Raw genomic sequence first — 14,122 nt, forward strand, 5'->3', positions numbered from 1 at the left:
TATATGTATATATACATATGTATATGTATATATACATATGTATATGTATATATATGTATATGTATATATATGTGTATATATGTATATATATATATGTATATGTATATATATACATATGTATATATACATATGTATATGTATATATATGACAATTATTATATATATGTCAATATATTCCCATGAAATATATATTTCATGGAAAACATAGTCATTTCCCCAAATTCTAAATATCATCATACAAAAGGAGATATGGTTGTATATCATAAAATGAGTAGATTATTTGATTTTCAGGACTCAAAATATCAGCACAGTCTCAAGTGGGTACAAGACGGGAAATCAGTGCTCACTTTGGCACTTAAAGTCACCTGCAGTGTGGAGAAGCCAAATCTGAAATCCTCAAGACAGCAGTGGTGCTGGAAAATGATGGATTAAGCCTTCTTTGTACTGGTGTTCACAATACTCTAAACACGGTGACTAAATGACTTAGGTACCAAGCATGACAGGAAAAAATTGACTGGGCTCCAAATGGAAGCCTCTCATTTCTTGCCAATAAGCTTAAACATGTTCAACAAAATGTCTCCTTCAAAACTGAATTATGTGTTTTGTAATAACCAGGCTAGCATGTCTAACCCTAAGATTCTTCCAAGTATCCGGAAGAAAAGGTAGAGAAAGAGACTAGTGAATACAAGAGGAATCTTGAACTGGATTGGATTAGGGATTTTTGTTTTATTTTCTTTTGTTTGTTTCATTCTTTCTTTTTATTATTTTTATTCATTAAGATTTATTCACTTTGTATCCCGGCTGTAGCCCCCTCCCTCATATCCTCCTGATCCCACTCTCCCTCCCTCTTCTTCCCCTATGCCCCTTCCCTAGTCCACTGATAGGAGAGGTCCTCTTCCCTACTATCTGACCTTAGCGTTACTAGGGAGGGCACCCTCTTGGAGACTGAGCTGCCCATAGGCTACATTTGAGAAAGGGGGCTAGGTCCTCTCCATGCATGGTCCTAAGTTGATTCATCAATCTCTGCAGAAGCTGCTGGGCCCAGATATTTTGGCTCTATTTGTCTCCTTGTGGAGCTCCTCTCCCCTCCAGGTATTTCTATCTCTTCTTTCTTTCATAAGATTCCATCTACTCTGCCCAAAGTTTGGCTGTGAGTTTCAACATCTGCTTCTATGCCCTGCTGGGCAGAGTCTTTCAGAGTCCCTCTGTGGTAGGCTTCTGTCCTGTTCCCTTTCTTCTCCTGCTTCTGATGTCTATCCTGTTCTCATATTTATCCTATTGACTAGTTATCCCAGAACATGCCATAATAATAATAATAATACGTGATAAAGAGTCAACACTAAACAAAGGTTATGATACACTTATGGGTACTGTCCAGAGTTTTTGTCTTGAATTTTAACTCTCCATGCAGTCAGTGCAAATGGAGGGACTAACCCTTCCTTACTCAATATTCAAAGTACTGAATGGGTCGGAGGAGGCACAGTTGCAGTGAGAAGGTTCAAACAGGAAGAGGGGTGGAGGTGGGAGAAGATGAAGGGTCAAACGAATGAATATAAATTATACATAAATAACTGAGATCAGGTATGTTCATTGTGGTATGTCCAGAAGAGGCAATGCAGACTGTTGGAGGTAGAAGGTCAGCAACAGTCTTATTCAGCTTTGAGCCCTTCCAGATACAATGACTCACTCAATCCATGCTGCTCATTTCTGTGGTGGTGGCACGAACACAATAAGTATAACGAACAGCTTTATGGTTGGATTTAAACACTGTTCTGTGTCTGCTACTGAAAAATAAGCCAAGAATCTTTAGGTGAGAAGGACATAAGCTCCAAAGAAAAACCTACTAATCATATTTTTTTCCAAAGAGCCACAATATCAAACTGCCTTCTAGTTATACTGATAAAGTCACGCAGCTCTCATTCCTTATCACAGAAGCTTGTTTTTGCAGAGAATGGCAGTTAAAACAGAGACCCACAACTGGGCAAAGCCCAGAGAATAAGTGACTGTGTCATGGTCCACATAAATGTGGCATCTATATCACACACTCCCTCCCTCACAACTCGGGGAACATCGTGGAGGAGGGAACAAAAAGGATCTAAGAGCCAGAATACAGGAAAAGACAGATGAGAAACAGTATCTTTCAGACATGACAAGGCCATTGCACCCATGAACTTAAGACAGCTGTGGTTGCTTGCACAAGACCTTCACAAGATCAACACTATTAATATTGCGGTGCAGATGGGGAAAGGGCACACAAGATCATGGCAGCGGATGGCTTCAGGGAAGAATCCGGTTTCTTTAGGGGTGTGGTCCTAGTAGGTTACTCATGTTCCAGTAGATGGCTCTACTCCCATGAGTATGGGAGCAGGACTAATTAGAGTCACTGGGTTGTAATAGAAAAATGTAAAATAGCAAATGGAGTGGAAGAGCATGTGAGGGGGAAGGTCACTTTGGAGGAAGAGGATAACAAGGGTTAAATATGATAACATACCTTATTTGCATGAGAGAATACTTTTCATGTCACTTTATGAAACGATCAAATTTGATACGAAACCCAGGCAGTCATGACAAGGAAAGAAGTTTATAGACTCAATATTCTTCATAACACTGACACAAATTCTCAGAATTGTAGTGTATTGAATCTAATAATGTATGTAAAATATGACACAAGAAGTTATAGTTGAAAATGTCAGGAATAAAAGAGCACTTTAATATTGGCTAATTAATCTATGTAATTTATCATGTTTAATAAACTAAAATGGAAACCTGCATAGTAATTTCTATGTGCAGAAAAACAAATAACAATGATCCAATATTCATTCCAGATAAAAGTTTTCAGTAAATAAAAAAAAAAAAGAGTGCAGTAAAGGAATCTTCTCAGACTAATAAATAAATTTAAAAAAACATTTAAAAACCCCACAAATGCCTAGCATTTAGGCCTAACAGTGTGGAGGCAAGAAGATCACAAATGTTTCTTAAAATATCAGAAAAAAAATGGTAAAAGAATTTTAAAGGAAACCTAAACATAAGTACAAAGACATCGTATGTTCATGGATTGAAAGGTTTTATATTATTAAGATGGCAATACTGCCCGAGGTGACCTGTAGATGCAATATTATGCAATTCTAGAGATTTTCTGAAAGCAATGAACAATCAATTAATCATCATAAAGTCATGTGTAAAGTCATGTGTAAACTGAAAGTACTAGAATTATAAACCCAGAGACAACGGATGATGACAGTAACACAGTGTTCTCTGGACACAACAGGTCAGTTGCACCTCTGACCTCCCCGTGTTTGTGACAGTGTACCCACGATCCTGCATAAGATCAAGCCAGACAAAACCCCAGCATGGAAAGGAAAGGTGGTTGCAGAGAGCCACTCCTAGGTAAGGAGCTACTGACAACTGATGAGTGCTTGAAGAGGGACAGGCAATTTTGTCCAAGAATGAGGCTCCTGAGAAGCTGTCCATTCTCCAGTAGATGTCCCTACATCCATCTATATGCTTGCACTGTTGAATGGACTCAGTGGAAGACAAAACAAAACAAACGAACAAACAAAACCTCACCAAACGTATGCAAGATCGTGTGTTAGAAATTCATCTGGGCTGTTCAGGACCCTATTACAACAGCAACAATGTAGCAAGAACTTTTGCTTAAGCAAAGATACAGAATGATTTATGTGTACCATCGGTATTTTTAGAGACAGTTAACAGGATGATTATGAATTTTGGATATCCTGATTGTATTTTTGCCCTCCTTCTATATTTATCTCCCCACATATTAATTAGAGTTGTCCCCATTTTCTTCTCCTTTCCCCCTTCAGATCACATGTACGTTGTAGTTCCCTCTTTGTTTCTCCCTAAGCCCCACTCTACAATGATTCCTTTTTACTTTCTCAGTTTCTATAGTTATTCCAGAGTCTGTACTCACCTCTGAAGATTTGGAGCTAGGAGCCTCAGATGAGAAAAAAAAAAAAAAAAAAAAAAAAAAAAAACATGTGACGTTTGTCTTTCTGGGTCTGGATTAACTCACTAAATATGATCTTTTCCAGTTCCAGACAGTTACCTGAAATTTTACTATTAGGTAAGATCTAAACTAAACTGAAATTAAGTGGGACATAGGAAATGCTTACATTCTTATATTTAAAATTTTCTCTAATAGAAAATTTTTCTAGAAATGTAGAAATTCATGTATATCAACAGGAAATTAAATCTCAAAAAATTTTGTGAAATAATAGAAGGAACAGTTTCTTCCAATACACTAAAAGATCCAGTCTAAATTCTGAGTTTTTCTTTGTGTCCTTGGGAAGGAAGCTTGACCTCAGCTTTACCAAGGTCAAGTCTATTAGCATTTTCTAAGGGATCAATACGGATTCTGCAGTAATATTTGTGTTTATACAGGTTTATTCCTGTTTATACAGGCCTGCCTATTCCTGCTTATACATTCCTAGTTTATAATCTTCTTACCTTCAATTTCATACTATGTTCAACAAGTAACAAAACGTTAGAGTCCCAGCTTCATTTATAAATTGTGATAAAATGATAATGTGTAGATTACTCATTTGATAATGTGCCATATCAGGTCATATCATGAGGCTGTGTGAAAATAGGTATCTTCTTTTTTATAGTTGCATATAAAAACTCTGATGAATGACAAAATATTAACTACAGTGGCTGCTTTTGGGAGATATGTAAAACAACAGGAATTTTGTGCAAAGGTCAAAAGGACTGAGAGAAACTTTCTATCATTACCTTGGAAAATATTTTATAATAAATCATGTTGAGCAATTAAAACTGTGCATGTAGCGCATGCCTTTAATCACAGCACTCTAGAGGCAAAGATGAACATGTTTCTGTGAGTTCAAGGCCATCTTGCTTTACAACAGTGAGTTTCAGGACAACCGGAGCTACATACTTTAAGACTGTCTAATCATCATCATCATCATCATCATCATCATCATCATCATCATCACTTAAAAAAATAAATACACTTTAAAAACATAGGATTTTTAAAAGCTATGTTCAGAGCACTGAGAAGGCACTAAGACAAAAGTGATACATTGGAATAATATTTATTCTAATATGTAAACGCACTCACCAAGGTAAGCTCGGCACCATGCAGACACCCCACAGCTCTGGGTGACTTCTAAAGATATGCACAAGTCAAAACCATCCCAGAGCACCTGTCAACAGGCATGCAGTTATCAAATTTTTTTGTAATTGGTTTTTCTAATTTAGTGGTTTTAATTAAATGTTTTTCACATGTCAATTCTGTCTTATCGGTAAAGGAACACTGCGTTATACTAAATATGCCAACTATTTAACATTTCTGAATAGGTATTTGAAGTCTATTAAAACATACACTAATTTCATAGTGTTAAATACTCCTTATTTCTATCCTTACAGCTGAGTGCAACTCTCATCGCTCATCCGAGAAGCTACTCTTTTTTCTTTCTTTTTACAGCTCATGATGATTAATGCAGAGACCCACCACTGGTGAACGTGCAGACAGAAAGATACTGTAGAGTGCTCGACTCGAAGTGGGACATCTATATTATACCCCCTTTTGCACTTGACCCAAGACTCAGATATAGCAGAAACAGAAGGCTGAAAGATCTGCCGTGAAATAATATTTGATCGACATGACAGGACCCCTACATAGATGTATAAAAACAAAACTGAAAGGACTGAAGAAATATGGTCCAGATCATGTAGCTGTTAATACAGATGGAACCAGAAGTCCACCTGTGTCATTTCTTTCAAACTAGTGTTTCCTCCTGTCAAGCCCGACACAATCTAAGTCTTTCTCTTCCCCTTGGCCCATACAGAGCCTTGTATGATAGTAAATTCTGAGAGTCCATTCTTCATGGCATTTATGAAGACCTTTCAACCACTGATATTTGCATAACAACCTTAGATGATAGAGGGAATATCTCCTCCTGGGACAGAGAGAGATTGTGTTCTGGCCCTGAATAATAATGACAATGTCTCACAGCACAAGAAAGGTTTTGCTAGCAGTTTCTTTGTAACTTTGGAGGAGTGGGGATTCCTCAGTGGTGACACAGACCTATTGTGTGAGAGTCACCCTCTGGGCACTCATTATAACTGCCAAGAGACTTGGGGAGGGAGTGGAGATTAAATCAAGGCAGACGTAAACTTTGTGATTTCTGCTTTGCAAGTAATAAAGTCCCAGGGGTCATATAAGGTAAACAAATTTGTTACCTTAAAAATTGTGCAAAGTCATAAACCTTTCACAGTTCTTGAGAAGAACAGGCACTATTAATGTAATAAACTCATTGGCTTATTCAAATTAATTGGGTTATAGTCAAATACTTATAATTTTAGTGACCCTGGATATGTAAAAAAATGTGACTATTTCACCACAGAATAATTTTCTCAGTCAGAAATCTCATATCTGAACTAGCAAAACAACTTGACATAACTCAGTATGCAGTAACACATTTTTTGTCTCTTTTATAACACAAAAAATAAATTTGCTGAAATAAATAAACAAAATCCATTTTCTATTCTGAGAAGCCAGTCTACCATGTACATTAATCATAGTAGATTGTTGACATTAAAAAAAAGTCTTGAGTCCTATTGCCTTAAGTCAATGAGATTGGATTTTAGATTCTATTCTCTTTAATTTTGAAAAGAAAACAAATCATCTTTTACTCTAAAAAAAAAAAACAGTTTGTTCCTATGATTTTAAATTTGTTACCTATCTAATTAAAATTGTAACCATAGCTGACAGACATATAACCTGTCATTGTTTTTAAGTAATGTAAACTGCAAATACTAGTAAAGCATTAAAAGATTTCAACTTTTTCTGCTAGTCAATTATCTTCCTAAAGTAAAAGCTTCTGATCTTTAGACCCCTTTCACTTAATTAATGAGCAAAATGATGCAATGTTCACATGGGGAAAAGCATGTTCTACTTTGGAAGGCCACAGAGAATAATAAAAAAACGGAATTAGACAATACAGACTTTGGAATATGAAGATTAAAAAATCAAGGTTGTTGCATCAGATTTTAGAGTAACCATCTTCCCCCTTTCAGTTCAGCTTTGTAATTTGTAAAAGAGTGAGAAAGGATAGGTAGGAAGGAAAAAAGAGGACAGTTCTGTGAAATATCAGCTAGTTTGTGAATATTCAGTAGGTACTTGAGTGTGCTGGCTCCTATTTTAAGTGTGGAATAAAACACACGGATTCCTACAGATCCTCTGTGCTTCTGTAAATTGTGCCTACTTTTTTTCCCTCCAGAATTATGTATGCAAATAGCATAGGAAAAGGCAAGGCAAGGAAACATTTTTTTATCATGATATCTGCTACATCTAACCTGTGCCTTTTTTATGGTTCAGACTCCAAGCAACAGCAGCCTGTTTTAGATCAACAGACTAAATTCCATCTCTCTCTAATGCTTGTTTAACTCTTAGTTTCCTGAAATTTTATGCCAACAATTGATCAGACAACTGGTGACTCCAAACTTTAATAAACATAGAGACCAGAACAAACTCCTCCTCTATGCAGATTTATTGTTCATGGTGAGTATTTTGGTTTGCCTATGAAATGTCCCCTGTAGGTTCCTCGTTGAAAACTTTGTCTTCCTCAGGTAGTATTACTTACGGAGGTGGTTCAAGTGAGTGTGGCTACAGGAAGCCAGCCACCGAGCACAGGAATCTAAAGATTATATCTATTTCTTGGTCTTTTCTTCTCTCTACCTGTTGCCTGTCACAGTGAGATTAGAAGCCTCTACTACCACAGCCATAATGTCTCACCTCACGCCCAGAATCAACAGAGCGAAGAACTATGGATGAGGTCTCGGATTCTGTGAGCTAAGCTGCTCTGCTCAGGTATGTGATCACAGTAATAGTAAAACATGCACAGTGGCTCATGATTTTGGACCACTAACAATCCCAGATGCTAGTATTTTGAAACCCCCTCCTTAAGTTATCCCTGAGATATTCCATGTTAACATGAGAACAGAGAAGGAACTGTTCCAAACTTTGAACTTTTCTATTTTTAATTTAAATTTTAGTATTTTTGAGAATTCCTTGCATGAGTACTATATTTACATAATCTCCACCCCGGCTTCTGCCTCCTCCAGGTCTTCCTATGCCTCCAACTCCCTCTCCAGTTCATAACCTTTTTATTCTTTAGTTAATGTGACAAATACCTTTATTTTTCTTTCTCATAAAGATTAATATTAAGATGAAAACAGCGAAACTCTTAAATTTTTTTCCACTTTATCACTATAATAGCTATACATAAAAATGCTGTCATTGTGGAGTAATTTTTAAAAAGTTTATTCTATGTTATAGTACCAAGAGCTATTCTAAAGTTATTCCATATCTTTAAAATTCTGTTTGAATACAATGATTACATAGTGCATTGCCATGTAATTGGCTACAGATACATTATGTCTGGTGTTTCCTGAGATGTTCTAAATAAAAGCATTTCTAAATAGAAATGCTTCAAAATATAGTATTTAAGCTGGCTATGGTTTTACAAGCCAGTAACCCCAGAATTCAGGAGACTGAAAACACACACACACACACACACACACACACACACACGCACGCACACACACACTCACTCAGTAAATGATTATAATTGTTATTGTGACTATGTGATTATTGATAGTTAAAATTTATGAAGCATCTACTGGGAATAAAAGTCAAGACAATTGCTTTCATAAAGTGCATAATATAATATCACTAAACACAATAATGTAGATGTGGAAAATCATTAACATTTTGTCACAGTTATGCAGTTTTTCATTAACTAATATAAAATAGCCCACTAACCTTATAAAACTATTTACATGTTCATAAACAACTCTCTGAAAATATTTCATTCAACTTGCTAGGTAAACATAATCCAGAAACTAAAATTAGACAAACTTAATACTTAAAACTACAATCTATGTGTGCAAGTCATGACCACAGATTTTAAATTGTTAACAAAACATTAAGAAATCTTATCTAGCAATTATAAAATGGATATGATTATCAGAGTCCATTTGGGTTGCTCATTATAGGAATAAAATACTGGCTAAACTTCAACCCAATTCAACATGTGTTCATAATGAAATTTCCCATCAAGTTAGAAAACAGTTTCTTCTACATTCATGACAGGGGTGTAAGTAACAGCATTCTTAAGTCAAGAAAAAAACAAACAAACAAATAAAAAATATTTTCTCCTACTGTTTCTATTCAGTATTACACCAGAAAGCCTAACTAGAAGCATAAAAAAGAAATGAAAAAGAACAAAACCAAAACTGTCTCCATTCACAGATGGTATACTCGTATACTTACAAAGCAAAAGAAAAAAAGAAAAAGGAAATCAGGGGGTCTCACACCTATATAAAGAACTCTGAAGACTGGGCAAGAGCATTGCCACAAGCTCCATGCCAGTTGGGCTACAGAAAGATCCTGTCTCAGGAATGCTAATAGGAAGAGATGGGGTATATGGCTGCCTTGGTAGAGTCTTTCCTAAGAATTCAGGAAGCCTTCGGTTCAATGCCTAGCAAAGCAGTGAACTGATTGTGGAGGTCCCTGCCTATAATTCTAGAACTTGGAAAGTAAAGACAGGAGAATCAGACATTCAGTGTCATCCTCTGATACATAAAAATAAATAAATAAATGAAAGAACACATAGGCTACTTAAGACCCTGTCTCAATAGAAAATGGAAGAAAAGGAGGAGGGGAGGGAAAGAGAAAATGGAAGCAGGAGGCAAGAAGCTACAAGAACTATTAAGTGAATTCAGCAAGGAAGCAGGATGTACTGCTGATACGATGTTTAATACTATCAGCTTGACAAGATCTAAAATCACCAAGAAGACACATCACAGACCATGGTTTGGGAGGGATTGTCTGGATCAAGTTGACTTTTAATAATGTCTGTGAAGTATCATCTAAATAATATTGAGGTGAAGAGACCAACCTAAATGTTAGCAATAACATTCTATGGATTGAGGCCTTGGACTGTAGGAAACAAACAAAAGAAATTAGCTACGACTTTCTGCTTCCTGACTGTGGATGAAATGTGGCCAGTTACCTCTTCAAGCTTCTGCTGAGATGATGGACCCTTAAACTGTGAACCAAAAAATCCCTTTTCCTTCCATAAGTTGCTTTTGTCAGCTGTTTTATCACAGCAAAAAGGAAAGTAAATAACAGTCAATGAGCAAAAATTAATTGTATAAGAACAAATAATTAGAACTATAATTTAGGAACATAAAAGGGCATGAAGTATTACTTTAAAGCCTAACATCTTCAGATTTTAAATTCTTAATATTGCAAAATACCAGTGAGAGATTTAAACTAGATCTAAGAAAATAGAAACTCTGCATGAGGATATCAAATGATTCAATGTCAATAAAGTGTCATTTTTTTTTTCAAATTGGTAAAGAGATTCAGTCAATTCTTAATAAAATCCCAATGGTTTTAAAACTAATCTCAAAAATATTTCTACCATACTAAAATATCTTTTATAAATTATATTTTTATTATAATTTATTACAATTTATATCCCAGCTGTGTCCCCTCTCTCATTTCCTCCCAGTCTCACCCTCCCTCCCCATTTCTTCCCCATGTCCCTCCCCAGTCTTCTGATAGGGGAGGTCCTCCTCCCCTTCTATCTGACCCTAGCCCATCAGGTCTCATCAGGACTGATTGCATCATCTTCTTCCGTGACCTGGCAAGGCTACACCCCCACTGCCAGTGGGAGGAGATCAGAGAGCCAGTCACTGAGTTCATGCCACAGAAAGCCCTGCTCCCCTTACTAGGGACCCCACTTGGAGAATGAGTCTATGGGCTCCATCTGAGCCTGGGTTTTCGGTCCTCTCCATGCATGGTCCTTGGCTGGGGTATCAGTCTCTGCAGGGCCCCAAGGGCTCAGTTTTATTGGCTCTGTTGCTTGCCTTTTGGAGCTCCTGTCCCTTCCAGGTCTTTCTATCTCCCCCTTCCTTCATAAGATTACCTGCACCCTGCCCAAATATCTTAGACCATACTAGATATTACAAAGAGACAAACTAGCTTTGAAAAATAAGATAGGAGTTGAAAAGCCACAGCTGCTGCCTCATCTCAAGATTTATCAAAAAAGTGTAGTACTAGTCTCAGATAGGCATGTAGACTAATGGAGGCACATGAAAAGCAGTCAAATTTTAAACAAATGCTAGTATAATCCAATGACAAATGACAGTTGTTTCACCAACTGTTTTGATACATTCTTACAGAAAATGCAAATTAAATACCAATGAAATCAACAAACAACTTTTATCAACATAAATTATTTTAAAATATAAACTTAATTCATATGCATCAAATTGCACTTCCTTCACTGACACAAGCATGTCTCCAAAGCAAAATAATATAAAAGAAAATACTTGACTGTGTAAAATACATGCAAATACCAAGCCACCATTTTTCAAGACCATCATTTTGGCCATCATTTTCTAAGACCATAATTTTTACAAAAATATACTACCAGCAGAGAAAAATCAATGCACACACATACATACTAGAATCCGAAGTGCTGGGTAAGTATAACACTGGTGCTCACGTGAGGATAAACACAGGTTGGTCGGAGCCAGGTCTGTGCAACAATGTGGTTGTGTGAACAGTGACGAACGTAGAGACTGAGATTCATGAAATGCCCATGCCCTAAGCAAAAGTGCAGAAACCAAACAGGAAGCCTAGTGCAGGCCAACTTCTTCTAAGGTGAAAATATGAAGAGAATTTGGGGGTGCCAATCATTTCATTAATACTTTCGTCTAGACTCTGTAGGGAAAGAGAGTCTGGAAATGTGAAATGAGCTGAAGTTTTTTTTTTTTTTTTTTGCTCTGAAGGCTCTGCTGCAGGCTTGCTGCTCTGCTTTGTGGCTTTGAGAAGCAAAACGGAAGAAGCTGTTTATGGGTCCAGGTGGAAAACAACCAAAATGATGATCTTGACGGTAGCCATGGTTTTTATTTACCATTGTAGAACTGTTAAAACTCATTGACAACTATAGTCAAATATGTGCTAAAATTTATAACTTTAAAAAATAATAAAATAAAATAAACCAGGCGTGTTGTCACCTGCCTGTAATCCCAGCTCTTAGGAGGTTGAAGTATGAGGATCAGGAGTAGAAAGTCTTTTTGAGTCACACAGAAACCTCTGAGGCTAGCCTGGGCTACATGAGACTTGTCTTAAATGGTACTATTAATTTTAACATATTTTCCTTTTCACCTATAGCCTTTATATTTTAGAAAAAGTCTTAGACATTCCATTTGATGGTGTCTGATCAGTTGGCCATTTCCATCCTTTGATGAAATCTCTGCTATTTTGAAAGAACCATGAATATAAAATTGAGAGTATTTCTCCCTTGTCCCCCTAAAGAATACAAGCTATATGTAACAATTATTTATCTAGCCAAGAATTTGGATAAGATACAAAATGACAAAAGCAAAATATTAAACTGTTTAAGAATTAATATGAGCAATTATTTCAAAGAATTAGTGAAATTTAAACATCTTAAACCTAAGAATTCACGATAATATGAAGAGCTGGTCCCCTATAATAATAAAGACTATTATTTAACTAAATTATTATTTTTAAGAGGGTACATAAACTATGCATAGATCTTTTCTCCTCCTTTTCCTATCTGCACTGTACCATGAATGACCCAAAAGTAGGTGAGAAGTTTTTCTCCAGAGAACTAAGTGCAGCTGATGAACAAAGAAGAAACAATAGCATCAGAGAAACTGCATTCAGTGAGGAATTCAAAATCTCAGACATTCAGCAGCAGCTGCTGCCATCACAGGAAAGGAAAGATAATCAGACACGTGGTTCTGAGGGAAGGAGCCACAGTTCCTACGGAGCAGGCCCCCTCTTCCACACGGGAAAACACATTATAAATGCATATATGCTTGTGCACAGAAACGCGATCTGATCCTGATTCTAATATTCAGTCGCTGGAGGATACTGAGGAGTTCATAAAACACAACACGCAAAAGCAATCAGCATAGAGCAGAATGTGGAAAACTCTAGAGACAAATGTTCTGTTTCTTCTTTAATCAGTTACCAGACAGGGAGTGGGGTGGGGGTGAGAGTGATCTGTAAATCAAGAAAGCCACGAGAAACACATGAGCCATCTGTATAGTTTAGACCTTACCTGGACCGTGGTTTAAACCAAACAAAGTGACACCGGTGAGACAGCAATGTAAATGGTGGACAGTGTGAAATACTGTTAACATTTTGCGAGAACCGTGTTAAATATGGGAGGATGAAGGAGTCTGTGTACTCCAGGCACACATTCCAGGATATTACAGGGTGGATGAGAAAGCTGAGACTCAGGGATAGGGATAGAATGGGAAAGGCTTTGAGTTTACATTTGAATCTGACTAGTAGGTGAGGATTCGTTAAGCTATTTTGACAAACTTAACGGCTTACAGCATTCCACACCAAAAACGCTTCAAGGAAGGAGCAGAAATTCATGTAAAATGAAATGGTTTCTGAGCTTTGTTCATCTTGCTCCCAAAATCACATCACAATTTCCAGCTTAATACACTCAGTACTTGAAGGTATGAACAGGTTTGACCTTTCTTATTTTTTTTTTCCTGCAGAAATGAATTTTCCTTTGCCCTTTCTAATCTTGTATCTAACGAGCGCTTCAGTTTTACTTACCATTCAATACCTAAAAATCAAAGTTCCCTTTAGGTCGACCCTTCAGAGTGACCTCTGCCACCACGTATTTCCTTCTCTGTTGCTGTTCCGGCACTGTTAGAACCTGTAACTAAAAATACTTACACAATCAGCTGGGAAAAATAAAATCTCTGCTTTGAACAATGAGCCCTAGTGTCTAAACACCACAGCCAGCCCCTGGGCCCCCTTCTCCATCGGGGCACCTGTGTCCCTTGCCTAAGCACAGTAGCATTCTCTGAGTGTCTTCGCTGACTGAAGATGCGCAGGTCTGTGTGAGGTAGGAGCCCGGTGCTTTATTTTCTTATGTCCACTTTCTGTTCATTCCTAACAGTGACTCACTCTGTGTCCAGGGTGCCTTACTCACTCCATATCCAAGGCTGTCTGGCCTTGAACTCTTGGTACTCTTTTGGCCTCACCTTGCTAAATTCTGGAATTACAGGT

This window comes from Psammomys obesus, unplaced genomic scaffold, assembly GCF_907164565.1.
Source record: "Psammomys obesus unplaced genomic scaffold, mPsaObe1.curated_primary_1811, whole genome shotgun sequence".
Lineage (NCBI taxonomy): Eukaryota > Metazoa > Chordata > Mammalia > Rodentia > Muridae > Psammomys > Psammomys obesus.